Here is a 27,771-nt window from a genome sequence, read left to right as displayed (position 1 = left end):
GGGCTAGAGGGGTTGATCTAGTTACTTCGTTTTTAGCTTCAATCATTGTTTGCCTGATCTGTCCACGTTTAGCATCCATCGATAGAATCTCGGGTTGTGGAGATGCCAGGTTGTTCAATATGGCCGCTATTTATTGCGGCATTATCGTGACGCCGTCACGTTCTGCGTGAATGATGTAAACAATGGATAGTCATTGCATTGTTGTTCCAATGTTTAAAAACGTGTTGGCGGTCATCGTACTATTTTAACACTTTAAATTAAATGTTGTTAAATATTATGGAACATGTGTCTAAGCTTTAGTAATTGTACCATTTGATCACTGTATGTCATTATGCTATTTTGACATTTAAAATGTGGTGTTGGTAAAAGATATGTAACGTGTATCTTCACTTTTAGTAATTGTGTCAATTGAGCACTATGTATCCTATGTTTTAAGCAAATGTGTTGATTACTGTAAATAAAGAATAACGTTTTTGATATGGACAGGGGTGTCTGTATGGATCATCCGCTCTAATATATAGCACATATGGGATGACTTTAGTGCCAATCATTCTTTTGTATTAAAGCTTCAGTTGAAGTAACCAGTTGTGATGTGCTTCTGTTTAAGTTATCCCTATACCTTCAGTCCATAAGAGATTGACTCAGATATTTACCCCTTGCATACCGAGGGGAATATTCTATGGATCCTGTTTCTCTAAACTTGAAGTTAAAAACATGTCCAACTGTCAAAATTGACTGTATAGAATAATCTCTACAGAGGTTTCGCCAATCATGTATGTCCATTTATCATGTGTATCTGTGAAATACTGGTGAGATGATGCTTAGGGAACATAAGTAAGGTCTAGTGTTTGGCAAACCTAATGTGGCAACCTTAATTGTGCCTGCTCTTTCTATACTATCCTTGGGTAGTTCCATTAGATCTCCTGTGCCTAAGGAACCTAATGATGTAATTAGTAAGACAATTCTATGCTATGGGTTACTTGTGCACATTCCTTGGTGCATTTTCCTTTTTATTCTGCTGAAACTCTAATCTCTGAAGTTAGGTGTTGTGTATCACATCTGGATGCTTAGTATTTATATACCAATTCTCAGTGCCTTGGATATATTAGACCTCCTATCTTGCATTCACACGATCAGGCTGTCTCTTTCGAGTTTACAATCTTTACCATTAGTTTGTTCCGAAATGGTGTCAAAAAAGGGTACCATACTTCTATTAATATCTGTTAAGGGTACATAAACCTTTCAGGGATCTCAATTGTAGACTGCTGACTACTGAGGTCGTGGTCATCCCAATCTCTGCAATTCTATATGTAATAATAATAATGGTAACATTCTTTAATGTACAAGAGACTCTCAAGGGTGTATGTCGTAGCTGCCTCTAGTGAGTTCACATACTTAGAGATATCACAAACTTAAAGGTTGATTTTTCTTACCCTGACTTGGAATGATTAATTTGTTTTTCTTAGAGTCCTTTTACTAGCGGACTATGTAATGCCAAATGTTGCCAACATTCTTAGAAGTACAATAAACTCTAAGGATTATATGCCTTAGCTACCTCGTGAGGGTTCACAATCTTGGAGACTGGTTTCGCCCTACTTCAAATACTGGTCCATTTTTTAGGGAGGTACGGACAGTGGGCTCTTTACTAGAGAAACGGGCCTAAGTAGTATTCTTCATTGAGACCCAATGGGGTCATTGAGTCTAGTTTGTGAATCCAATAAAGCTCTCTTTGTGATAGTTTCTTGGATATATTTCCTCCTCTTGGTAGAGGATGTATCACTTCCAAAATTATGAATCTTAACTGTGCTATCATGTGATTGTTATCCATGATCCTTTTTTTACTTGGATTGATTCTCCTTGAAGTCTTCCCTCCTAAAATACCGGGTGCATTACAGAGCAGGAACAGGGTGAGCTTTTCACTTCTTTTTAAGCTAAATTATCAAGGCCACATTAGAATGCAGTAGTCATTTTTTCAATATGAACTTTTACTAATACAGATCAAAAGGCTCTCTGAATGAGGAGTACGTTGTAGAATCCAGTGGGAAACCAATACAGAAGACACAGTAGCATTTCTGCTACTCCTACAAGGTTAGTTATTTCTATTTTTAGAGGCATAAAACTGTTTATGCTCACTACTTGTGTTTCAAAAAATCTTTTTGGGAATCAATAATGTAATATATCACTATACTCAACTGCCGCTTGTGGAAAACATTGCATACCACTGCTTTTATGAATTTGACGCTTCATAGAGGATTGATGCTATCTACTCAACATGCTAATTATTGATTACGATTATTTTTGTGAATTAGCCATTACAAACTGAAATGACAGAAGCAGAAATGTTTTTTTGATTTTAACTGCACCATGTTCAGGCAGTACTAAATGATTTTTTGATTTAGTGTAAGTACGATCGAGACATCAATGTACATTTGAGCAAAGTGAAATAATTCAGCAAAAACTTTGCTATTTGATATTCTTTTGTAGAAATGCTTAACATATAAATCCCCTGAATAGGAGAATGTGAATCTTGAAACGCGTTGGGCAAAAGGTATAAAATGCCTCAAATGAAGACATTAACTTGTTGTTTATTATTATTTTTGGAAATTATATGAGAGTAAAATGTTTTTGTAAACAATCTATTTTGAACTAAGAGTACAAAAGCTGCTCACTGGTGGGGTCGGCTCTTTTTAGAAAGTTTGGCTTGTCTATTGAGCCACAAACAGTGTGCAGGGGACACAAGTCCCCCCACATTTGGGAACCTCCTTGTTAGTTTCTCTTTGTTACAACCCATATGCCAGGGATGTCGTTTTATCCTCTGCACCTGAAACACAATTGATACATTAATTTCAAATCCATTGTAACATCCCAAACCATCTTTAAATTGATCACAGATCTGATAGGAGGGGAGGGTATCCTAGACAAAATATATAACCAGGTCTCCTCCCAAGGACTAAAAACATAGATGCAGGGTCAATCTTTCCACCCCATCACATCCCTCAATGTGATAAAACTTAGAGGTGGTTACGTTTCAACATTTTTATTTTTTATTGAGCAATACATGTTGTCTTGAAGCTAAATGTTTCAAAATGTGCACATCATTTAAAATAATCGGCTGAGAATGTTGAAAGTCTGTCCTCATAAGAATTCTGCATGTTCTGCAGAAATGTCTGCTCTGCACGTTTGTGTTCACTAAGCAGCCACTTCCCATAGACAGACCAAGCCATGACCGTTAATGTTTGGGTGAATGGCCCCCCCTCTAACACTGGTGCAATACTTTTCTGTGAATTTCCTGTATTAAAAAGCCCTCTTTCCGCCCTCCTCCCAATAACCTTCTGAGCTGCAGTTGTATTATTCGGCAAAAAGAGGGCAGTTGGGTTAATGAGCCTCAGCACACAGAGCAATCAAAATGCTCAAAGTACTTCTCTGTCCGCAGTTCATTTCTGCTGAGTTCATGGGCCCGGTTGTACAAGGAGAGGCACATGCATTAAGGCTGGGGGGGAATGTGCTGACTCTAAAGACTGAAAAACAAGCATTGGCAATGCCAAGAGTTTGGGCTTTTGTGTAGGCCTGGGAAAGGCATTTGCCAGGCACTGGCGTAGTGGTCTTAACTGACTATTGGCGGTAGCAGGTGCAAAATGGTGAGGGTACTTTGACATCTAATAGGAGTGCCTAGCAAATGCCTAATACCTATACACAAGCCAAAACTGTTGGCTTTGCCAATGCTCGTTTTATTCATGAGCAGATGGAACTAGTTGCAGCCACAAGTTAGAGAAAGTTACCAAGCACCAAGAGACTCTTCACTCACAAATAGGGACACTTCAGGCAGGAACATCCATAGCCAGCCAACTATAAATTAATGCTTTTGGGTCCAGACAAGTTTCACAAATACTTGGCGCATACTGAATGTACTTTTTTTCTTCTTCTTTTAGGCAATAATTCAAATCATGGCACTCTTCAATGTTCTTTTCTTTGATTCCGACAATTGTGTATTTGAAAGGATGGAATGTGAGCCATTGGCAATTCCTGGTAAATCGCTGATAGTGTCTTGATGAAAGTAGAAGAGAAATCTGTGAAGAAAATGATTTCACGGGAGTAGTGCTTTTCCAGTCAGCAGGTAAGCAATGTTTTTTTTTTTTCTTTTTTTTTGCTCCATCTATTTGATGTTTGGGGGAAGAGGGTACATCTGACGTCCCTATGCGGATGCATTCCCTTTTTTTCAACCATACAAATGAATGCTGCACAATGCCCATCACTTTTACAGTATCTCTGTCCTCTAGAGTAACTGTCTAAAGTATAGAAGGCCTACATGATTTCTCTTATGTTATTGGGGATTTGAAGAGCGCCTTTTTGGTATGACCTCAAAGCGATATGGGTTCAACGCCCTTGGGGACCGTAGTCCAGGTCAGAGTATGTGTGCAGCTAGACAGAGTTGTGGGTAGCTGCATGGGGAGAGAGGGAAAGTGCCAAGGAGCATAAGAATAAATAAATGATGGGGGGGGCGCTGTTGAGCAGCCCGAAAATGGCTGCCTAGCTTCAGAGCTCTGTGGAGTGTGGACACAAATCGGACCGCACTGTTCCCATCGCCCTAAATCGACCCACATTGCTGCTGACACGCTGCTGCCTGTCCCGACCTGATTCCAGCTAGAATCGAGCTCCGGGGGACCCGTTGTGCCTTGTTGCTGTCTGGGGACTGGTCGTGAGGGTGGACCCCGGCGCTGCCAGAGAACTAGCTGGGAGCCGCCTCCGCGGGAGACTGTGCCGTTCATCAGTGGCGCACTTGGACTGTGCCTGCCTGCCCGCCCCTGACACTCGGTCCCTGCGTGCAACTGGGCGGCTGTGATCGTGTCTACCCCCCCTTCCCCCGAGTGCCACAGCGTCCTTGCCAACTGGCCGCGCTGCACCGGGGGGCTGAGGCTGTGCCTGGTCTGGTGCTCGTGGCCGCCCCTCCTCCCTGTCCTGCAGCGCTGTGGCTCGGCCCTGCCACCCGTGTGAGGGCGGGTGGTTACTGGCGGAGGACCGACGCACCTGGCGGCCTGGATCTGTGCTGATCCCTCACTTCTTGGATGCTGACGACGCCCACACTCTGCGGTAGCCGCAGGATCCGGCGGCATACCACGCGGGCTGAGGCCTGTGCTCGCGGGGCAGGTGAGGAGCTGGGGGGGAGGGCTTACCCCTATTGGACTCTCCCACATTGGCCACCCACATACTGCTGCTCCCACATGGGTGCCTCTCCCGGTGCGGCAGAGGTGCCGCGGCTGCCCCACCAACTGGACTGGGCTGCGGGTCCTGACCCACCTGACCCCTGGGCCCCAACAATGACTGAGGCCTGATTGGGTCTGCAGGGCTGCGGGCCCCACATAGTCCATCCACTCTTCCCCAGGACTGCCTACAACCACACCGTATCTTGGCTACTGCACATCAGCCTGGTGGGCAGCACATCGCTCCCCCTGCCAACGGGCCTGCTAGATCTGGCCCTAGGGCCCATGACAATCCAAGCCTGATTGTGTTTGCAGGACTGTGGATCCCATCTACGTTTTCATTTGTCAGCTAGGGGGCCCACAATAACACCGCCTCTTAAACATTGTGTTGCTGGCCTGGCAGGCACCACACCCCTGCCACTACGCCTATCATCGCCATGGCAGCACGACAACGTAACTCTTCATTGCCCAGGCATCCCTAATGCTGGAGGGATGTACAAACTACTGACCCCATTGTGTCCACATTGCAGCCTCACCATCACTTAAACCCCGAATACAGCTGCTGTGCCACTGGCTACCCCTATTTCCTCTCTACTATAGAGTCCTGCGGCCACTGGGCACTATAATTTGGTGCTACATCCCTGCTCTTTACGCCGTGTCAGGCCTGGTCTGCTTGGGCACCCCCCACCACACTTGTAATGTCTAACAGATCTAGAGGGACCAATAAGGTGGGCGCCATGGACAAATTTACGAAGGCTACCCCGTGAGTGGAACCGGGGTCCGTGACATCCGCCCAGGAGGAGCCAGAATCTGAGCCTCCCTCCAGTGTACTGACCCCCAACCTCACCGTGATGATGGAATCGATGGCCAAGAATTTTGGCTCTTTCCATGAGAAGCTGGACGATATCAACGCCAACGTTGCATCCCTCAAATCATGGGTTGATCAAGCTGGGACTAGGATCACTGAGGCAGAATATACAATTGGGGCAAATGAGGACGGGCTGCACGCTCTGCAGGATACGGTAGCCACTCTGACCCGAGATATGAAAATTGTGAAGGCGAAGTGTGATGACCTTGAGTCCCGCTTGCGCAGGAACAACCTACGCATTATTGGGGTCCCTGAAAATGCCCTTAAGGGGCGCATGGAAGTGGCAGTCGAGAACTTACTTAAAGATCTACTGGGTGATCCTATCTTGTCCCCATACTTCACAATTGAAGGGGCTCACCGGGCCTTATCACCGCGCTCCTAACTAGGTGACTTCCCCAGGTCCATCATCGCTAGAATTCTCAACTACAGAGATGGGGACCTTATCCTTCGACTGTCACGCGAGAAAGGCGACCTGCGCCTCGACTGCTGTCCAGTCATTTGGTCGACAGACAAATGGTCGACGCAATTTGGTCGAAAGACAAATGGTCGAATTTTTATTTTTATTGTTATATATATTTTTCAGGTTTTCGTTTAGGAAAAAAAGTTTGTTTTTTTTTAGCAAAAAAAAGAAAAAAATTGAAAATACAAAAAAAATGTTTTTCGACCATTTGTCTTTCGACCAAAATGCGTCGACCTTTTTTTTTCGACCAAATGACCTGTAACCGCCTCGACTCACACACCATCCGTATATTCCCTGAGGTGTCAGTTCCTAGGTGTCAAGAAACTGTTACGTGAGTGCAACGTCCCTTACGCAATTCTGTTCCCGGCCCGGCTTAAGATCACCTTCAAGGAAAAACTGTACTTTTTCACCGTCCCGGAGGAAGCAGTGAAGTTTATAGAGTCCCAGATACCACTTCACAATCCAATTGGAGACCCCATGGTCAATGATTGAACTCCAGCTACCTAGAGTTTATGTAATCTGGTCACCACTGCTTGTTTTCCAATGTGCTGATGGTAACAACAACTTATTGGTTCAACTATGCATACGCATTTGTCACTCGTGACAGTCACACCAGAGGCCATTAACTGTTCCTCACCATACGCTGCCTACCTTTTGACACTGGCCCATACTTGCTCTTGAGGCTTAACCAATTGCTCTCATGTCCCTGGGTGCTGACCACTCATGATTGGAGCGTTCTACCCCCTGACCAAGCCTGTTTTACCACACCCCTGGTGGTGTGGGAAAACATGATTACTATGCGTTCCATTGCCTAACGTACCGCTTGATACTTTGTGTCTTTTTGCATTTGTCTAGATGTCCACCACACGGCAACAGCGCACCCCACTGCGATTGCAATGTTCACTCTTGTTAGGTTAATGTTGGGTGTTGGCCATGGTTGGGCCATTAGCGAGGCGGACCCATGTTGGGTCTCGCCCGCTAACCCCTGGTTCATGGGGAGTTCTGGTCCTGTAGGGAGGGGGGAGGCTGGGTACACTACCTACCAGTAAGGGGTGGTGGGGGAGGTGGGAGAGGGTAGGGACTGGGTTGAGAAGTGATATTGGAAAAGGCAGAGGCAGACTGGCAGATCACATGGCATCGGGGTGCCTGCAGAGCGGCAGTCCCCGTAGTAAACGTATTCTATGACAACAGAGTTGGGATGTACCCTAGACACCTAGAATGCCTACTACGGTGATGTCCTGGAACATCCGAGGCTTGAGTAATTATACTAAGGCCCGTAAAATCATGGCCTACGCTAATAGACATGGATGCAAAATATTACTCTTGCAGGAAACACACTGTATGGGCCCTCTGACAAAGTGTATGGCGCCATCTTGGGGACCCAACAGGTATTCTACCTCATTCCACTCGAGCCAGAGGGGTGTTGACAATGATTCACAAATCACTCAAATTAGTACTTCACAAGAGCTACACTGATCCGGAGGGTAGATATATTATATTAAACTGCGCAATTGCTAATGGAGAATATCTCTCACTTATGGACCTAATGAAGACTCCCCCGATTTTGTGGACCGGGTGGCATATATATTGCTGGGCTATGTGGGGGGTGCAGATCATCTGGGGAGGGGATATGAATTTCATATTGGACACTGCGTTGGACAGAACAGGTACAGCTCCCAGACTACTGTCTGGTGCAGCACGTAGACTGCTGGCACACAGCGCAACACTCGACATCCAAGATGTAAGGAGGACACTACATCCCCAAACACGGGAATATACCCATTACTCCTCAGTGCGTGATAGTTCCTCCAGAATTGACATGTTCCTGTTGTCAAGCAGAATGCTGGGCAGGGTGGTGGAAACACAAATACTTGCTCGCACTTTGTCCCAATCATCCTATCCCTGCAACTGGGAGTACCTGCCCCTACCATTAACACATGGCGATTCAAGTCTGCCGCCCTGCAGGATATAGTGTTTAAGGCAGACATCCTTGCTGACATCCAGTCCTACTTTGAGCATAACACACCCCAGTCCACTACCATGGGAGTCCGATGGGACGCCTTCAAAGCCTTTATCAGGGGAATGTCCATATCTAGGGAAGCGGGAGTGCTCAAGGCAATAAGAGCGTCTGCTTCGAAGCCAGACTACGCGAACTAGAGCGGGCACAACCAACATCAGTTGACCCTTCTACCCTCTCCCTAATTAGCGAAGAACTTCAATCATTTTAATGATCATGCCACTAGGGAAGTCCAATACTTTAGCCGTCCACGAGCTGCACGGAAGTATGGAGAGGGTGATGGACCCGGCAAAACACTGGCTGCTCTGACTAGGGGAGAGTCGGGACAGACTCAGATCACTTGTGTCAAGGATGGACTGGATGCAGTACAGTGGTCTGACCAGCAGATCTTGGAAGTCTTTATGGACTTCTACACGGAACTAAGCACCCAACCCCCGAACATAGTGAACCCCATATGAGGGATCTCCTTGAGCAGATACCCACGACTTGTATCTCCCCCGCAACCAGAGACCAACTAGATTCCCCAATCCTACTACACGAAATAGTCAAGGCCATATCCAGTCTCCCTAAGGGTAAGGCGCCGGGCCCCGAAGGGCTCACGGCAGAATTCTACCAGGAACACATAGCCATGCTGGCCCCTAAACTACTTGAGGTATGGGATGAGTCGCTCCGGCTAGCGACCCTTCCCCCAACACTATGCGAGGCAGTCATAACGGTGATACTCAAACCCGGTAAACCCAGCGATGAGTGGGGATCCTACAGGCCCCTCTCGCTAATGAATTTGGACACTAAAATCTTTGCCAAAGTAATAGCTAACCGCTTCCTCCCAGTTATGACACACATGGTCCATGACGACCAATCAGGATTTGTACCCGGGAGATCCACTTCCCACAACATCAGAAGGCTGCTCATGTCATGGCGCGGATTGATCAGGGCGTGAATGCAGTTGCGGTCACACTTGACGCCCAGAAGGCATTCAATATGGTGTCCTGGAAGTACATGTGGCTGGTACTAGAGACTATGGGAGTTGGGCCTAACATGATCAGATATATTAAGTTACTATATACTTCTCCAGTGGCTAGAGTTCGAGTCAACTCCCTGACGTCGGGCCTGATCCCACTCTTCAGAGGCACCCGACAGGGCTGCCCATTCTCCCCGATCCTCTTCGCCCTGGCGATAGAACCAATGGCTGACCACATCAGGGTGCGCCACTCACGCAGGGGGATCTGGTTGAAAGACACTCCTGAGATTATTTCGCTCTATGCGGATGATGTGTTATTGTTCATCAGAGACCCCGCTATCCACCTGGATCCAATTTTACGCGACATCACTTGCATAGGTACACACTCCGGATTCACCATCAACTACACCAAATCTGAGCTCTTTTCCCCTCACCAGTTCCACCCAGCAACCTGTCACCGGGTATCCACTCCGCTGATCGCCCAATGGAATTCAGTACCTGGGGGTCCAAGTGTCCCTGACCAAAGACAATTGCTAGCAGACAACTACCTGGCTACAGCACAGCAGGCTGAGGCCAAAATGACGCGATGGCGCTATCTTCCACTGTCACTTGCCGGGAGAGACTCACTTATCAAGATGATACTGCTCCCCAAGCTGTTGTACATATTCAGTAATGTGCCCGTCTGGCCAGGGAAGAAATACTTTACGAGACTGCACACAAATTGTGTGCACAGTTCTTATGGCATTCTGGCGCTGACATGACACTCCCCTACGATAGAGGGCGGTTTATCGCCCCTGACCTGCTGCGGTACTGGCTCGTGGCACAAGCGCAATTCGCTTCTTATTGGTATCCTGGGCCCCCCTCCTCGCCCCCATGTTAAGCTGGAGATTCTGACGGCAGCAGGCACTAATGTAATGTCATTAATACTACACCAGCAGTACGTACTGGACTCGCCCATTGACCCGGTTGGAACCACTGTGCATGCTTGGGGTAGAATATTCAAGGCTGGTGCCGAACAGCAGCCATACTACAAGTGGCTCCCCGCCTGGAGATTTCCCGGGCTGGAACCCACACATGGCACAGCCCTGGCGCGACACTGGGAGGCCCTGGGGTACCTCGCTCTAATGGACTTCTATCTGGATGGGCAGTTTATAACTCCACAGACATGGAGACCGGGCCATTCAGGTTCAGCATTGGAATTTCTGCAGTTCTATAGACTCTGCGCCGCCTTCCAAACTGCTTGACCTGGTTTTCCTAATGAACCCCCGGACTCCTCTGGGATTGCCTACATTGCTAACTCAGGTGGCGTCCGTGGGGTGGTCTCTTCACTGTACAAGCTTTTGCTGATGGGTGCCCCGACCCTCCACGGCCCGTGATGAATGGGTGACCGAGCTGGACGTGGAGCTCACTGACCACTTATTGGGGGAAAATGTGCTCACACACTAACAGTTTCTCAACTTTCGCTATCGAACCATACAATACAAATTGTTAAACAGACTGTATTATACCCCACACAGGATCGCCAAGTTTGCTCGAACCACCCTGCAACCCTGCCCTCGCTGTGGTACGGAGGGTGTCGATCATTTACACATCTTCTGGGAGTGCCCGATGTTGGCGCAATTCTGGGGCAAGATCCAGGAGACACTATCTGAAATCAGTGATACTGTTATTGACCCAGACCCGATGGGTGTTTTGTTTGGGGTGTGGCAGGCTGAGGGGGCTAAACGAATGGCCATATTTCTGAATGTGGGCTGCATGGTGGCCAAGAAGTGTGTTCTAGAGAACTGGAAGAGCTCTTCTCCCCCCTCATTCCAGAAGTGGTTAAACCTACTCACCTGGTCTCGTAATTGTGAAGAGGAGTACCTTAGTATGATCCCAGCTCACTCTCGCCCTAAAAACATTGGGACTGCTTTCAACAGTTACCTTCATAGCCTGGATGAGACCTCCTCCGTAGGTGGTTCCTCTCAGACCTCTCATTAATATGCTGATGCATTATGATACACTGTGATGCCTTATTCCTCACCTGTTTTTAAATCACTGTCTTTTTCTACCACTCTATTCATTTATGCATGTATTGATCTCACTGGTTGCTCTGATGTATGTGTATGCTATATGCCTCTGCCATCAAAAATAAAAATAAAAAAGAATAAATACATGATGAAATCACATGGGCAGGGAGGGAGAGAAAGTGCCAAGGAGCACAAGAATAAGTAAAAATGAAACCAAGTGGATGGATGGGATTGTGCTTAAGGGTAGTCCCTTAACCCTGTGTACAGCTCAAGCAAAAAGTCTGTTGTATTGAGAGTCACATTTTGAAGTTTTAACTTGCCTTTTTCATACCTGCAGCCAAGAAACAGTGTATTAAGACACAGAAAACACTTGAAGAAATTGAAAACCTATTGTGGTGATGCACAGGGACTAATCGAGGTATTAAAAAGAAAGGCAGAGGAAGAAAAGCAGCTACTGGTGGAATCTGGCAATCGGGGGAAGTGCTGAAAATAGAGTGTTGCGTGAACTACAAGAAGAAGGTGCATTGGAAAAAAACAAAAGAAAACAATTATATTATAAAAGGCGATGGGTGGAAACCGACTGTTTCTAAACTTAGTAATGGCTGTCCACAGTTGGGACCCAAAAGCTGAAACCCCCAAGTCTTTTAGCAGGGATTGCTAGTGTTCTTCATTCCTCCTACATTCCTTCCTCAGAACCCACATCTGTTACTTCACATGGACAATTGAAAGACACAGTAATAAATTGGCCAATGTCTTTGTGTACTGTTGCCGTTCTCAAAGATGTAGCTGCGCAACAACTACAATATATTGGACTATAAAGTAACAGTGAATTGTCTGCTACAAATGTTTTGTCTGACAGATCTAATTTGACAAGCTCAACTCTATCACAATGTCTTCTCAAGAGTGTGTCCTTATTACAGTATGACTGTCATGCCTGTAGTGACACCTACACATTCCCACACACCTGCTCAATCATTCAGAGTACCGTCTTTAAAACCAATGAAATGAAACATCCCCACAACAGAGTTTGGTTGCTACGTCAGCCCCTGCCATTAATCGACAATGTAATGTACAACAATGTCCATCTTTAATAGATTGCCCCAAAGTTACTGATTACTGTGGTGAAACCACACATGTATAGATTCAGTATTTATGTAACCAGACATGCGTATTGCTGTCTGTGTTATTGGGTATTATCTATGATTTCTGGTGGGGTCAGTAAGTGTTTTGGGTGTGATGAATGGTCGAACTAATTGTTGGCTGTTAATAGTGATATTGGGTGAAATGACTGTCTGTAGTCTGTCATGCAGGTAAACCTTTAACAGATTTTTAGTGCAGTGATTTGTAACTATGGGAGTTTATTGGGTGTGGTGCTATGTTAGCTAGAGGTGAGAACTGAAATGAGCGAGATCACAGGTTGGTTTGTGATATTGTGGGGGGTAGATTTGTAGGTCTGTACACTAAATCGGCAAACTTAGTTAACATCATTTCTCGAGCATAGAAGGCAAAGATGGAAAGTGACGGCTGCAAATTCCCTCAAGGTTTTCCAGTACACTATCCAGAAGTCTAACTAGACTCACCCTATAGTAATACCACCCGTCTTACAAAGGATACATTCTGGGGTAATCAAAAGCCTTTTCCTAAATCTGTTGGAAGCATCATGAAATAACTCCTGGAGTTGTCTGCAATAATCATTCACAGTTCCAAACCCATCCTAAAGTTGTCATGGAACCATCCTGAAGTAATCCCGACCCATCCTGAAGTTGTCATGGGGTTATCCTGGAACAATCCCCTACCGATCCTGAAGTTGCCATGGGGTCACCCTGTAGTAATACAAGATCAGTCATCTCATTTAAATATTTCAGCCTATACACATACTTCAGGATGGTTTCAGATGATTTTCCTGAACTAGCCATGGATGACTCTAGGATGGTGTCACGGATGAAACCAGAATGATTCCAGGAAGATCTTCCTTTTTAACTTGGGAATCCAACGGTGCCGGTGCTTCTGTGCCCCCCATTTCCGTGGAGCCCTATTTGATTCCAAGGGAATGGGTACTTGGAATGGGTACTTACACTTTCCACCGCCTGATATCCTGGGCCACCGGGACTGTAATGTCCCGTTAGCACCGGGATCTCAGGTGGCGGAAACAGTGTTACGACCCCGGGGTTACCGCTGGTCTCATAATGAGGCCCGCTGTCTTTATTCTATGCTTAAAACACATTTGGGACTGTTGAGGGTTTTAACCTGAAGACCTCTCTAGTCCATTTTTTCACACAAAAAAGTCTTCAGTATTTATGATTTTTAGTAGTTTTCATTGGCACGAAATGTGGCCCTCGTCTAACTTGCCCTTCAACCATGCTAAACTATACCCTTGAGTGTTACTTGCCCTAGCTTGCGCTGGTTGCTCCGCTTATCTAGGGTTAGGGGATAGTAGAGAAGAAACTTGCCCTATCACTAGCCTTCTACCACACTCAACAAGAACAATATAATTGTTCAGATGTATTTAAAAGGCACATGCCATAGCCATCAGGGCATGTGTTGTCTGCCTTGCAAATGAAGAAATTCATGTATTTTATTTGTTTTCTTTGTTCGGCAGAAAAAATATAAAAAATGGATGAGAATTTCTTAGATTAAACAATAATTCAAACGGTGTTATTTCTTTTCAAGCTGTTCAGTTTGTGTATTTGGGTTTAATGAAAGACACACAACTGTGCAGGACTACTGTCAGATATTTCTAGTCACAATTGTAGTTTTTCAAAAATACAACCCCATGTGTTCCACACTAGGTTTCCCCTTTCTTGGGCTCAAACTGTGGTTCAATCTGACTCCTTCCTGGGTTTGTTGGAAGGATCTATATGTGGTTTTTCACCATGTCACTGGTACATTTTTCTGAAAAGACCGGAAAGAGCCTATGCTCTCCATACTTCCCCCTGCCCTTTCTCGTCACTTCCCTTCTCCCCACCCCAGTCCTGCCCCTTCCTCTAAACACTAGACTGCATGGCTAGATTCTACAATCCCCTCCACCCCTACCACTTTATGTAATCAGTTAATTACTTCACCCCATTTCCTCAATGAGTCTCTTTGGCATCACCCGGGCCCTCTGTGGTCTATCATATCTTGGCTCTTGATGTTCAGACCTGTTCATGGGCTCAGGGTTAACCCTTGCGCCTGAGTCCGATTCCTCTCCATCTCCAAGATGGGATTCCTCATATTGATATATGACCTCTTCTTCTACTCCAATCCTCCTTGGGCTCCTCCCTTTGCTCGGCCTCTTCCTGAAATGTAAAGAATGTCTTATTACTCTGTATCTGTCGCCTTCTGCGGCTATCATGGAGCCCTTCTTGCCAGTTACTATCAAAGGGTCCTCATGAAACGTAGTAATGTGCTTGTTGTTTGGATGTTGCTTTACTGCCACTACATCACTTATTTCTAGGTGTGAGTTTTCCGCTTGTCGTATAAGGTTGCAATTTGTTTCATCTACTGCTTTGCAACCCTGTCATGAGCTCTCATAGGTTCGTCTTCCCTGTACGTCTCCGGCTCACTTGGGATGTGTGGCATAAGAGTCTGGATGTTCCTTCGAAAATGACTTCAATGAGTATTCAGCCATGCGGCTAGCACATATTTCCTCCATTCGATGGGCCCAAATCAATCAATGGCAACTTCATCCCACACTCCATCTGGTAGCTCTGTTCTTTGTAGCGGCTCGGGGTGTCTTGTTGGTGCGATGAGGGGGAACATAGGGCATTTCTTGAGTAGTTCTTCAACTTGTGCATGCAGTCTCGTAAACCATACTTTCTGCTGCAGCATCCTCTAGGTCTAGGCGATGCCTCTGTGCCGCTCATGGGCCAGTTCCACCACTTATTTTCTCAAGGATGCTGGTATGACTAGTTTGTTTCCCTTTAGCAGGAGCATTTTTTCTGATTCTGCCAGTTCATCTCTTACTAATATAAGTTGTTAACATCCCTTCTCACCTCCTCTGATTCTTGTCGCCTTCTCTCCTTGGCTTTCTTCCATTTACCAGATTGAAGACCTTCAATGATGATTTGCACTGCCCTGTCTTTTTCGGGATCCTGAGCAATTTTTAACAGATCCAACCTTTGGGGCAGGGCCTGCGGCATGACATATCTGATCGACCAATCGCCAATGATGGTTCATGTCATTCTGTTCATCTCGGGTGTCGAGAGAGGAAGTGGGCAGGGTTTTCCTCCTTCCCTGGTCTGTGAATGATGTCAAACGCATAATCTTGCAGGCGGAGACCCCATCTGGCTATGCGCAGTGGCATTTTCACTTGAGGAGTACCATAGAGGAACAGCAGGGCCTGGTAATCTGTGAAAATTCTCGCAGGCCCACACTGCCGCAAAACCCTCTTTCTCAGCCTGTGAATAGATGCCACTGATGGGTGTTGTCTCCTTTTTTTTTAGATGGAATCCAGTCCAACTAGACTTGCATCCACAGTCAGTTCAGTGTCCCTTGCAACATCAAAGTAGACCATGTTCTCTGCCTCTGAGATACGACCACAGATGGTGATGAATGCCTCCTGACACTGCATGGACCAGTGAAATAGGACATGTTGCTTCATGAGTGCTATTAGGGCCTCGCTAATTGTTGCAAAGTCTTGTACAATAGCTTTTAAACCCTACGAAGGATCTGAGGTCTGACACATTCATTGGAGGGAGATGTCTCATTGAGTGCGGCTACCTTCTCAGGTTCTGGCATCATCCCCTTACCTGAGACTAGGTGTCCGAAAAACTGCAGGATGCCCTTTCGGAATTGGCATTTGTCCTTTGCTGAGGGTGAGATTTGGTGCTTCCAGCGCCATGCATACCCTGGATAATGAGTCATTGTGTTGTTCCACACTGGTCCCAAAGAATAAGATGTCCTCACTATAGTTGATGCAGTTTGTGATGTGTTTGATCACGTTATGTAGCTCGGCTTGAAATATTTCTGCTGCTGAGGACAGCAAAATGTAACCTTTTGTATGAAGGTGGTAATGCAATGGCTTTCTCTAGCTGGTGATTTCTAATAAAGGTCTAAGCTCGACCTTTATTATGGTTGAGTTTAGAGAATACTTTTTACATATGTACCATATCAGTGATGCCGGGGGGCTGGGAGGGCCAGGTGGCATTCTCCTTTTGTAGCTTGGTACGGTATCCTCTGGTTTACACACAATTGTATGGCATTTTATCCTTTCTTTGTTACAAGCACAATGGGCGACACCCTGGTTCCTGATGCCGGTTCTATTATATCTTGTTCCAATAGTTTGTGCAGCTTCTCCTCTGTCTCTGGTTATTAACAGGAATGCCTCGGTAGTGCTGGGTCACTGGTGGGATGTCTTCATCTATGTGCAGTATGTTTTAGCTTCCCAATGCCTTTAAATAATGTCAGGAAGAGTTGATCCATCTTGTCCAAAGTATCTATGTACTTATTGACCACCATTCGGTATAAAATGTGTATTATGCCCATGTCAATGGCGGTCTCGCAAATTAAAATGCACCCAGAATCGGTTGCTGTTGCTAGCACATGCATTGGTATTCTTCTTTCTTGTGTTTTATATCTGCATGTTGCTTCAATGTACCCCATGCAGGGTAGAGGAGTTTCGGACCCATATGGGTAGATATCAATCTCCGGCTGGTGAAGCCTGTGTTCCTGTGCTATGGTCTTGTACACCTGTTAGCTTATGACGTTAACGGTGGCCCCTGTGTCTACTAGAAAGTCTGCCTGTCTCTCGTTTAGGAGCATGAGTAGTGTAGGGCTGGCTTCTGTGGCTTGTTTCCCATTGTATATCGGTACCCTTTTCGCCTCTGTTCACCTTCCAATGAACTGAGGTCCCTCTCCGATGGCAATTGCTCTACCAGGTATCTGACATGTTGTGTTGATCTCCACAGCAGCCATGCCACCGGCATACAATAACGTTTCTGCTCCTTCATGCGACCTCTTCTCCAGAATCACCTTCTCGCTTTCCCCGTTCCTTGTGTTTACCATGCGCTTTTGCTGCCATTGACGACGCCACTGTTGCTGTCATCGTATTTTGGTAATTGTCTGCCTAGGTCACTGCCCTCTCTCTCCCTTCGACGGGTTCCTTGACATCCTGCAGACAGACTTGAAATGGTTCTCACCCCACATGCTGATCACCGTTGACCTAGTGCTGGGCATGTGCCGGCATGCGGGAATTCGTACCAACACCTATAGCAAAACGGTTCTGCCTCTGTCTTGGGTACTGCAGTGGATGTTTTGTGTACCACATCAGGCGTTGGCATGGAGATTATTGTGCTGCTCATGGCCTCAGCCTGTAACACTATTGCTAAATCCGCTCTTGCAAGCATAAGTGTGCCTTCCAGTGTTCTAGGATTTTGCAGCAGTTTCTTGCGAGAGCTTGGCGACTCGCATCCTGCAATGATTTGTGAGCACAACACTGGGCTGTCTGAGTAGCTGTTGAAATCACAGTGCTTAAGCTATATCCGCAGTCTCATAACAAACATGTCATGGTCTCAAACTTCATTTGTCTGGTGGAATGCAACACTTGGCTCTCATAATCCACTTTGGTGTGCAGAGTAAAATGGGAGCAAGAGCTGTTTTTAGCCCTTGAATTGTGTCTGTAGAGTCAGCCGGTAGCTCATCAATGATATCCCTGGTTGCAGGACCTCCTGCTAGCTTCAACGGCCATTGTTGTCTGTGGTCATCCATGGGTCCCAGTGCAACCACATATAGCTCAAAGTCTCTAGCCCATCTGGGTCCCATGTTGCTGGTGTCAGCATGTCAAAGATGCCAGGCAGCTGTGGTGCCAAGGATTCCTGTTGTCTGGGTGGTGCTTGAGTGGGTGGCGGGGATATCAAGGTCTGACATGATTGTTCACACAGTTTGTGGGCCAGTTGAGCATGTTCTGCACTTGATCCCCTTGTACTTGTAGGATAATGCTGCAGGGCCTGCAATATGTATGTTGCGAGCCTTCTGAGTTGCTGGATCTCGCGTGTCCTTTTGCGTGATGCCCACAAGGTGCTCCTCTGCCTTTCCACTGCAGGGACCACCTTGCAGCATCCCCATTGGACGATGTGGGGGCGTGAATGCCACTTCCTGCAGTACTGCTTTACTATCTGGGACACAGTCCTCTGCCTCCAGTCGCCGCCCCTGCGGTGCACAACACTTCCATAGGCAGCCCTGTACTCAGGCCTCACCTTGTTTAGTACTTGGTGGGGCACACCCGCTCATCACCATTGTTCTGTTGTAGGTTAGGGTGTCTGCCCCCGCCCAACACTCCTTAACCCACACAGCGCTTCAGGAGACTTAAGTGGACATGGGAGCAGTAGAGAAACTGTCTTTATTCTATGCTCTCTGTACTTTCCCCTACCCTTTCTCATCACTTTGCTTCCGCCCACCTGGCTGCTCCCTGGTCCCGCCCCTTCCGCAAAACACTTGACGGCATGGCTAGATGACACAATGTACTTAATAACTCTCATACACATGATTACACACTTGCAAAGTCTCACAAAAGGCACACGTAGCAAAGTCAATCCATTTCCAGGTCCAGATGATGCAAGTGGAGTGGCATTGATGCCTGCAAATTCTGCCTACTCTTTTGAATGACCAAAGACGAGTAGTCGCCTGCAAGGGTGCATGTTAATGGCGGCCGCCATGTGCTTCCAGGCCAACCCTCCCGATTTAAGTGTAGGACTCCCGATTTTTCTGTTAAAAATATTGCTATTTTTCACTTTCTCCTGCCTGAAATAATTTTAACCCCAATGCAATACTATGGAAAACAGTTCTCCTGCTTTCTGTTACTAAATTTCCCTCCTAAGTGCTTCAGAATGTTGGCATGCATGCCAACGTTGGTGATCCTGTCAGATTATGTGCATGTAGCAGCATAGCTATCAACTCTCATGCTTTTGGCGGCTGTCACCCGCATTGTAAATCGTTAAATCACCTGCCAAGTGTCCAACCCGCACTTATAATTCAATGGGCTCTCAACCGCCCATAAAAAATGATCTGCTTTCACCTGCCCTGGGGCCCTATAAGGTTGGGAGGCGTGTAGTAGATCTTACCACGGTACAAGGGGACCACACAGATTCTCACTTCTGTTTAGGACCCCCTCAAAGACCTGCGTTCTGGAAAGGCTTTGGGCAACTAGGATTGCTCATTTCAGTGAACACCCCTACTTCTGATGCCAATAAAGAAATATGGCAGTAAGTGGGGCAAGATATCACACAATGTGCTGACAGTGCTGCCACGATTCTCAAGAGCACCTACAATTAAGGAACACTCATATTCTCCACAGCCTTTATTATCTCCATTCGAAAACCGATCTTTTATAATAATACAAATGCATTACATTGTTGAATTCGCTTGTGCATGTCTATAACACTGCTTCCAAACAATACTCTCACTTCTTTAGAGCAGTACAAATTTTACTGTTTATAATGACTTCTGATTCCCCACAGCAGCACAGAGGTCAACCGTGTTAACAAAATACGCCAGCTTAAACACTGCTTCTCCACTCAAGAGCATAGATGGTGAGGGCTAGGCAGAAACCTGTGCAGTTCCCTCTGGGACCACTGCAAAAGATTTAGGACTACAGGTGTTTGGCAGTAAACCCACTTGGTAGCAGTCTGTACCACACAGATTCACTTGGTAGCTGTGTCTGAGCAGTCAGACTTCCCTCAAGAAGAGTTAGGCAGTATACAGAGTATTCACAATAGGTCAAAAGAACACAATAGAACAAGTAAACACTGACCAGGTCTTGGTGTAAAAGAGATATAATTATTTATTTAAAACCACATCTAGAAAAACACAGGCACTAATAGTAAGCAATTCAAAAACACGGTCACTAAAAGATATACACTCCCTTAAGAGAATATTAGACAAGTCTTAAGTAAAGCCCCACTTATTTGCTGATGGCACTCTAATAATTCATTTTTAAAAAGGGAGAGACAAACGGAGAATAAATTGAAACAGGTCCCAACACTTTTACAAGAACACAACAAGAGAGGAAGGCAAAGTAAAACCGTGAAGTTAGAGTTCAATAGGCTGGATCCACTTTAAGAGGATCAAAACGAAATGTGTCCAAGGTCACACGGTTGCAGTGGACAAAAGTCTTGTAACGGTTCAAAAAGGAGTTGGACCAAAGAAAGGGACCAGTTAGAGGGTCAAGGCGGCCAGCCCAGTCCAGAAGGTTAAGGGGTTATTACCTTGTAGCAATCTTTAGAAAGGGAGGCCTGGCGGACACGGTACCTTAAAGTGGTGAGAATACTCCAGCGGGGGCAGTTGTTCCTGGCAGCGGATGCAAGTCGGTGCTTCGTCCGGGGGAAGAGAGAGGATCTCGTCGGGGAGGAAGACAGGAGTCCGTTGCACTGCCAGGGAAGAAACCAGCCGCGGAGTTTCTCAGGTAAAAGGAGCGGTCCTTTTATTCGCGGTCCAGTGGTAAGTGGCTATCCGGCTGCCGGGGTGCTTGGCACGGGAAATTCGACCACAAGCCGGTCTGAGGTGCGAAGAGAAGAAGGTAAACTGGTTGTGCCTACCAGTCAGGGGAAGAAGCCTCTCCAACCGGGAGATCTTCTCTGTCGTCGGGAAGTGGTGGGTCGGTTCTGCAGGGCTCCACCGGTGGTGTCGTCGTGGTAGGTCAGCTCAGCTTCTCCCTCATCGGATTCTCAGGTCCTGTGGCGACTTCTGAAGTTCCAGTCCCCAAAGCCCTGCTTTTATGCAGCATATCCTCATTCACTCAGCCTAGCTGTCAATCAAACATGCTAAGTGGTGAGCCGGCCGGCTCACCACTTGGGCCAATCACACAAGAGTGCGACTTGAGTTACCAAGGTAACTCAGTCCAGGGTGCCTAAACCCCCTCCCACACTCCCTATGGTACCCAGACAGAGTGGCACCACTTTTGGAGGCTTCTGTGGAGAAGCCCGCCAAAAAGTGGAACAAAGGGCTCGACTTGGGTTGGAGTCACAGAAGAGAACACAAACGCCATTTTAGAATCGAGCCCTGGCAAAAAATACCAACCGGCGAATTAATATTAAATAAATAAACCGGCGGTATGTTCGAGGCTATGAGAATTAAATAATTAAAGTTGGTAGCCTCGAACAATGGGAAAATCCCATAGGGAAATATTTGCGGTCGAATATAAAAAGTAGTATCCACTGCCACCAGCCAAAACTCGATCAGGAGGGGACGGAGACGTGCCCCCTCGACTAACAGACCCCAGGGCAATCGAATTGCCCCGACCAGTACGTCCACAATATGATGATTTGTACCGGTTTCTGTTAATAATTTGGGACTAGTAAAGCCAATGGTGACTTTAAATGCCCTGGGAGACAGTAGTCAGTCCCAGGGTATGGAGTCTATGGTGGGGGGGGGGTCACTATGACACCCCTGTGTCACTGCACAGAGGGTGCTGTGTAACACACATAGTAAAAACATGTGAGACCCTATGGAGTAAAGGACCCCATAGCCCATAAAACACATTAACAGTCAAAGGAACACCATAAATCATGTCCAAGAGTGGGAGGAAAAGAGTCTCACTCTTGGCAGGAGAAAAAAACAAACTCCAGAAATCCAGCAAAGCTGCTGGGGATCTCACTGTTAGGGAGAATTCTCTCTTTAGGCTGAATTTCCTAACCTAGTAAGTGCTTACCTGAAACTCAAATCTAATACAGAGTTCATTATATTTGAGAGCACCACCAAATGCACCCAAACCCCGAATTGGCAGAATCCAACCTCCCCTTCAAGACCCATATTGTAAAGAAGATGCAGACAGCTTAATACCAGTTATCACTCCTCTGCAGAATAGAGCATTCATCCAGACTTCATAGCCATCCAGGTATTGATTCTCTCCCACTTAAATGTTGCCATTGCCCTTCTTGGAGCGGCATCAGCTGTATTACTATCCCCACAGAACAGTGTCTAGCATGCTGCGTCATGCTGCATTGCAGGACAAGAAATGCAACTTGATCATCACACACTCAAGGAACTTCATTGGTTTTCTGGAAGCCCACAGCACATTCAAAATGGCCTGCATCACCCAAAAGTGTTAATGGGCAAGTCACTATCTTCTATGGACAACACAAGCCCAGGAACCAAGACATTGTCTCATTGAAATCCAAGAAGAGCAAACAAGAGAATACCACATAGCAGCCACTTCCCCACAAGGCCACATACCCTGGACCAACATACACACACATATCAGACTGATTCCCTCCATCCTGCAGTTGTGGAAGGAAAATAGACTGTGCTCATCAAGGAACACTACATCTGAAGAGAAGTTCTAACTCCCAAAGCCCATATTCCTTCTTCTCTCTCCATTTTTAAAATGCTCTGCTTTTTTGCATACATTCATAATTATAGTCGGATGTAATAACTGAAGAATTGCTAGTATGTGGTCTTGACCCCAACCCCCAAAAACATGGAACAGACTTATTTCCAGCACGTTTTTCACGCAGATGATGGGGTGTTGCTATCAACCAACCCAATGGGCCTTGAATACAATTTGAATATTTTTAATATTGTAAGAAGCTCTCAATGGAGCTCAATACAGGAAAGACTAAGGTGATGGTGTTTGGTCCCAAGCGTAGTAAGCGAATCAGCTTGAGGCTATCCATTGAGAAGTGTATAGTAAAGCAAGTGTGTTTTTATGATTATCAAGGAGTCAGATTTTCAGAAGATGTGTTATGGTCATCCCATTGCACAAAGGCTGTGACTACTCTGGAAAAGTACAGTCGAGGAAATGGTCACTTTTTTAGTTAGCACAAGAGAGGTACAATTCGCCCTGCGCTAAGTGTATAAGGCTCAGGGATCAGCTGCAACCCTTTATGGGGCTGAATTATGGGGTCACTGTCCATGTGCAAAGATCAAGGTGGCTGATTTTCTTTTTAAAAAGTGTTAGATCCATACTCCTGCAACCAAAAGGAGCCTTCATAGCCAGTTTGCGTTGGGAATGAGAACCTATGCCTTTGCGTGATGTGGTAGCCAACAAACCATTATGCTTTTGGGTACGATTGTGGAGACCACCCCAACTTGTAAAATATAGGGAGGCGATTGGTAACTTGCAGAATGAACCAGGGTCGGGTTAAGGCATAGTCGCAAAGGGTTAAAGATCTGAATTTGATAACTTTTTGGTCAAACCCAGCAGCGTTACTACCAGGTTCTAAAAAGGTGGTAAAAATAAAGTGCCATGAAGCTATAATTTGGAGTATGAAAAGGGTGTGTGCAGTACTGAAGACGGGTGCCCCCATCTGCTGTTGAAGCAGGTGGAGGGTTTCGAGCCTTATTTTAGACTGTGTGACCTCTGCATGTGCCCAAGCCCCTTTTCTTCAACTTCGTACTAACACCCTTAAGGTGCTTCCCTTTACAGCAAAATGGATTAGCTCGATAGATACCCAATGTAATGTTTGTGGTTATTTGGAGGAATCGGTAATACATTTTTTTTTATTTCTTTGCCCTCTTTATATGGTGCTAAGAAGACTGGTTACTGTTTTTCATTTTCGAATAGACTGAACACATTAAGAGCCATTGCGATAGCCTTAACACTTTGCGAAAACAAAATATGAAAAAGTGTAATAAGAACTGGGAGGAGGATTTCAAAATAAGATGGAATCGTTTGTTAGCGGTAAAAGATACCAATTTGATGTTTCATATGATGACATTTTTTGCCACACTATCCGGGATATATTCATGTTTTATGTCTTGGAATGTTGTATTTCTTTTCTGTGAAAAGATTTTATTGTATAATTTTGTTTTATAATGCACTGTATTTATATGCAAAGCTATTCCAAGTTATAAACATATTATAAATAAATTAAAGGGTATCTGGCGAACTGATGTAGCTATGGAATATTGTAAAAGTGTGACTGATGTGAATGCTGTTTTCTGTATTAAATCTTTTGCAAATAATATGTATGAAGTCCCTCTTTTTTTGTTATCGAGGGGGCCCAACTCATGAGGGACTAGTCAATTGAAAAAATGATACAAGTGAGTACGGGCAATCCCATCCTTTAACGCAATTAGCTACAGTTGGGGCTGAACAGCGTGACAGGAGTGCTAATCTCTCAGTCATAGACGATCAGGTATTAGTCACAAAACTGATAAAACAAAATATATTTACAATTCAAGATACACCAATATTAAAACTACACATGGATATGTGTCTAACAGCATTGTTGGTGAGTTGAATAACAATTTTACAAAGTAAAACAGAGAGAACAAAAAGTGTATAGTGGGGTTAGTAATTAAGGTGACAATGTACTGTAGTCATTATCACGACACTTAAATGTGGACACATTTTGGTTTTCCAGCTTGGGGGTAACTGAACATAGTTGCAGTTAAAAAGTTTAAACTATCCTTCCTGCTTTCTTCAGGACTGTCTTGTTTGATGCAATGTGATCTTATTGTGAACTCTTGTAAGATTGGAGAGAGTCCTCCAATCTAGATAAAAACAGATGAACTGGTGTCAGAATTAAATGTGAATGCAACCTGATCAGAAGAAGAGCGTCAAAATATACTCTTATGACTGTGGATCGCTACCTACCTATTATTGCTTCTTTGTGTCTTGGGCTAATTTTCATGTGGCACTGTCGTGAGTACAGTGCCGTGCCTTCATTTGACTCTGGTAATTACTGCAGAGAAGGGCAAAATAGGACGAGTTCCCCGTTAGTATACTACTCGATCTAAAGAATTTCATTATAGATCTATATTACTGGATTAGAGGGCTCTAGTTCGAGGGCAGCAGTTTAGCTGGTGCTGTGCTGGTGTGGCGCTCTTCGCATTGTGCCTGCTATCTCAGTTGCCGGTTGGTCCTTCTGAAAGGGAAGGGGTACCAGTTGATTTTATAGTCCAGTGCCCATATGTTTAACACATTACATGATGCAAGAATTGGAAGGGAGCGTTGATGGAGAGAATATTATGCTGAGTATATATTAAACGCCATTAGCTGTTGGCTTTAATCTACAGGTGGGTTGGCCCATTGAAGAATAGCGAGCGCGTAGCCAGCTTTTCTGCCATGCTCGATTATTGTGGCGGGGGGCCTGTCAGCCATTGCGGGGCAACGTATGGAGGCACAGTCGTATCACAGATTTGCCTTTGTATTACTGGCCATGTGTGGTGGATTGGCTCATCGGCACCAAAAGAAATCTGAAACTTGGTTTACCATTAAACTTGCGCAGGCAGCTTAAAAGTTGTATAGCTGTGCTTTTAATTCATTTGCGGAGGACCGAGTGGCCGTTGCTAGGCAACGTGGGACGCCAAGTCCATTTCGACGCTTTGCTTTTGTATTCCTTAACTAGTTACAGCAAGCGTGTGCGCCGGCCGGAGGAGGGTATTCTCTACGTGTGCAGGACACTGCTATATGCCTAGAGGGGTATTGTGGCTATTTACTTTATTGCCTGTTATACGATTGTCTGTGTTAGTTCTCTATCTGGTTGGCGCTGCCTCGGCAGCGCACATGCGTAAGTGCATCCTATGCTGTAGGACAAACTTGATTGACAGCAGTGTTGTCGAGGAAGAGTTACTAAGCAACGGTCGACGCCATAACTATAGCTAGGGGAGTCCAATATCTCGCGGTGTAGCAGAAAGGTGTCTGCAGAAGCATAGTTTATGCCAAGGTGTAGTCGTGGTAGATCTCATTTGGGAACCTCAAAGACAAAGTCAGTAAATGAAATGCATTTAAGAGGGGTGATGGATGATATGCTGTCAATGTGATTAGCACATTGCATTTATGTAAAATCCCCGGCTGGAAGCCAATGCTATTTATCTAATGATGACTACAGAGTGAGAGAGAACTCACGTAAATGATAACTGTCCTGGCTAGGGAAAAGGGTAAGAAAGTAGCTCTACCAATAGGGTGCTTGTAGTATACTGGTAGTGGGGAAGAATGTACCATATCTGGTGGTTTTAACTAAAAAATAGGTTGCATTCTATTGCCACGTTTAGTCCTTTCTTTACTGAATCCAAGCGGTAGATCCATTTCGGTTCTGTTCTTCTAAGTGCCAGGTCATCATCGCCCCCTCGGGGTGGACTTTTTAACTGTCTGGGTGATAAACAAGAAAATATCTGTGTGTTTGATTCTTTTTCCTTTGAAATGTGCCACCATGGGCTTATCCGCTACTTGATTTTTTTTAGACATGATCTGTGTTCGCAAATGCATGGTCTGATTTCTCTTTTGCATTTCCTGACATAGATCAGTCCGCAAGGGCATTTGATGCCGTATATTGCCCACTTGCATTGGCAGTTTGAAAAGAATTGTATTTCCATTTGATGCCATAGAGATCAATCTCTTTGAGATTTTCTGTAAGTCCACACACAGAGCATTTTCCGCACAGTCCGACTACTGGTGGTAGATTCCAAAGATTCAACTGAGGGTTTCTTTTGGCTTGTGGTTCCCCATACGTATGCACCAGGCGGTCTTTTAAATTCTTGGTCCACTTGTACGCAAAACGTGGTTTAGCAGGCTGAAAAGTATCAGGTTTTAAGCTATCCCAGTGCCAAAGGATGGTTCTTCTCAGGTAGTTACTCAAGGGAGAGAAAGTTGTCATGCATGTTATTTTGTCCGCTTGCTCGTCTCGGGGCTGTTTTGAGAGGCATGTTTGTCTATTTGTATTGTGGGCTCTCTTGCGTGCCCTGCGTACTACTTGTGACAGATAGCCACGTGCTGCTAGGCGATTGCTGAGATCCTTGCTTTTGCTGTCTAAATCTGTTAATGTAGTGCAATTTCTACGGAGTCTGAGAAATGGCCTGCAGGGTACATTTTCTCTTAGGGCCAGGGGATGAAAGCTGTTGTAGGCCAGTAAAGTGTTCTTGTCTAAGGGCTTTCTGTACAGGGTGCTGCCTATCGAGTTCTGCTCGGTTTTGTATATTTCTAAATCTAACGAGGGAATGTGGGCCATGTCATGGTGCATCGTAAACTTTGAGGGGTTCTGTGTGTTCAACCACGTTAGAAAGTCGTTGAGTTTGCAACATAAACTATTGTGATATGAATGCATTAACTTTCAGTTCTTGGACTGTTAAGGGGTTTGGCAATGCTATTAAATGGCGTAAAGTCTTGGCAGGGATATGGAGGAGTAAAGTAGATGTGGTTTTTCTTCAAGAAACTCACTTAAATGATTGAAGTGGAAATTATAATTTGAATAGTCCAAAATACTCAAAAGTAATTTCAAATTATTATGATTCTAGATCAAGGGGTGTGAGTATTTTGTTTAGGAAAGGCCTACCGATAAGGGTTGAAAAGACAATGGCAGATGATGAAGGCCGAATTTTACTACTTGATATAATTTATGAT

General features: G+C 45.4%; 1 long non-coding RNA gene across 1 annotated transcript in view; it reads left to right on the top strand.

Annotated features, from left to right (window-relative positions):
- The window catches only part of LOC138515944 (uncharacterized), a 43,437-nt gene extending 31,040 nt beyond the window's left edge, over positions 1-12,397 (top strand). The window contains exons 3-4 of the long non-coding RNA XR_011282184.1: positions 3,930-4,114; positions 11,851-12,397. This is a non-coding gene — a long non-coding RNA (uncharacterized lncRNA). The remainder of the gene's footprint in view (positions 1-3,929; positions 4,115-11,850) is intronic.
- Positions 12,398-27,771: the final 15,374 nt, after the last annotated feature.

Source organism: Ambystoma mexicanum, chromosome 6q, assembly GCF_040938575.1.
Source record: "Ambystoma mexicanum isolate Mex_15411 chromosome 6q, UKY_AmexF1_1, whole genome shotgun sequence".
Classification (NCBI taxonomy): domain Eukaryota; kingdom Metazoa; phylum Chordata; class Amphibia; order Caudata; family Ambystomatidae; genus Ambystoma; species Ambystoma mexicanum.
Note: the sequence above shows the minus strand (reverse complement) of the source record. Positions and strands in the feature narration are given on the sequence as shown.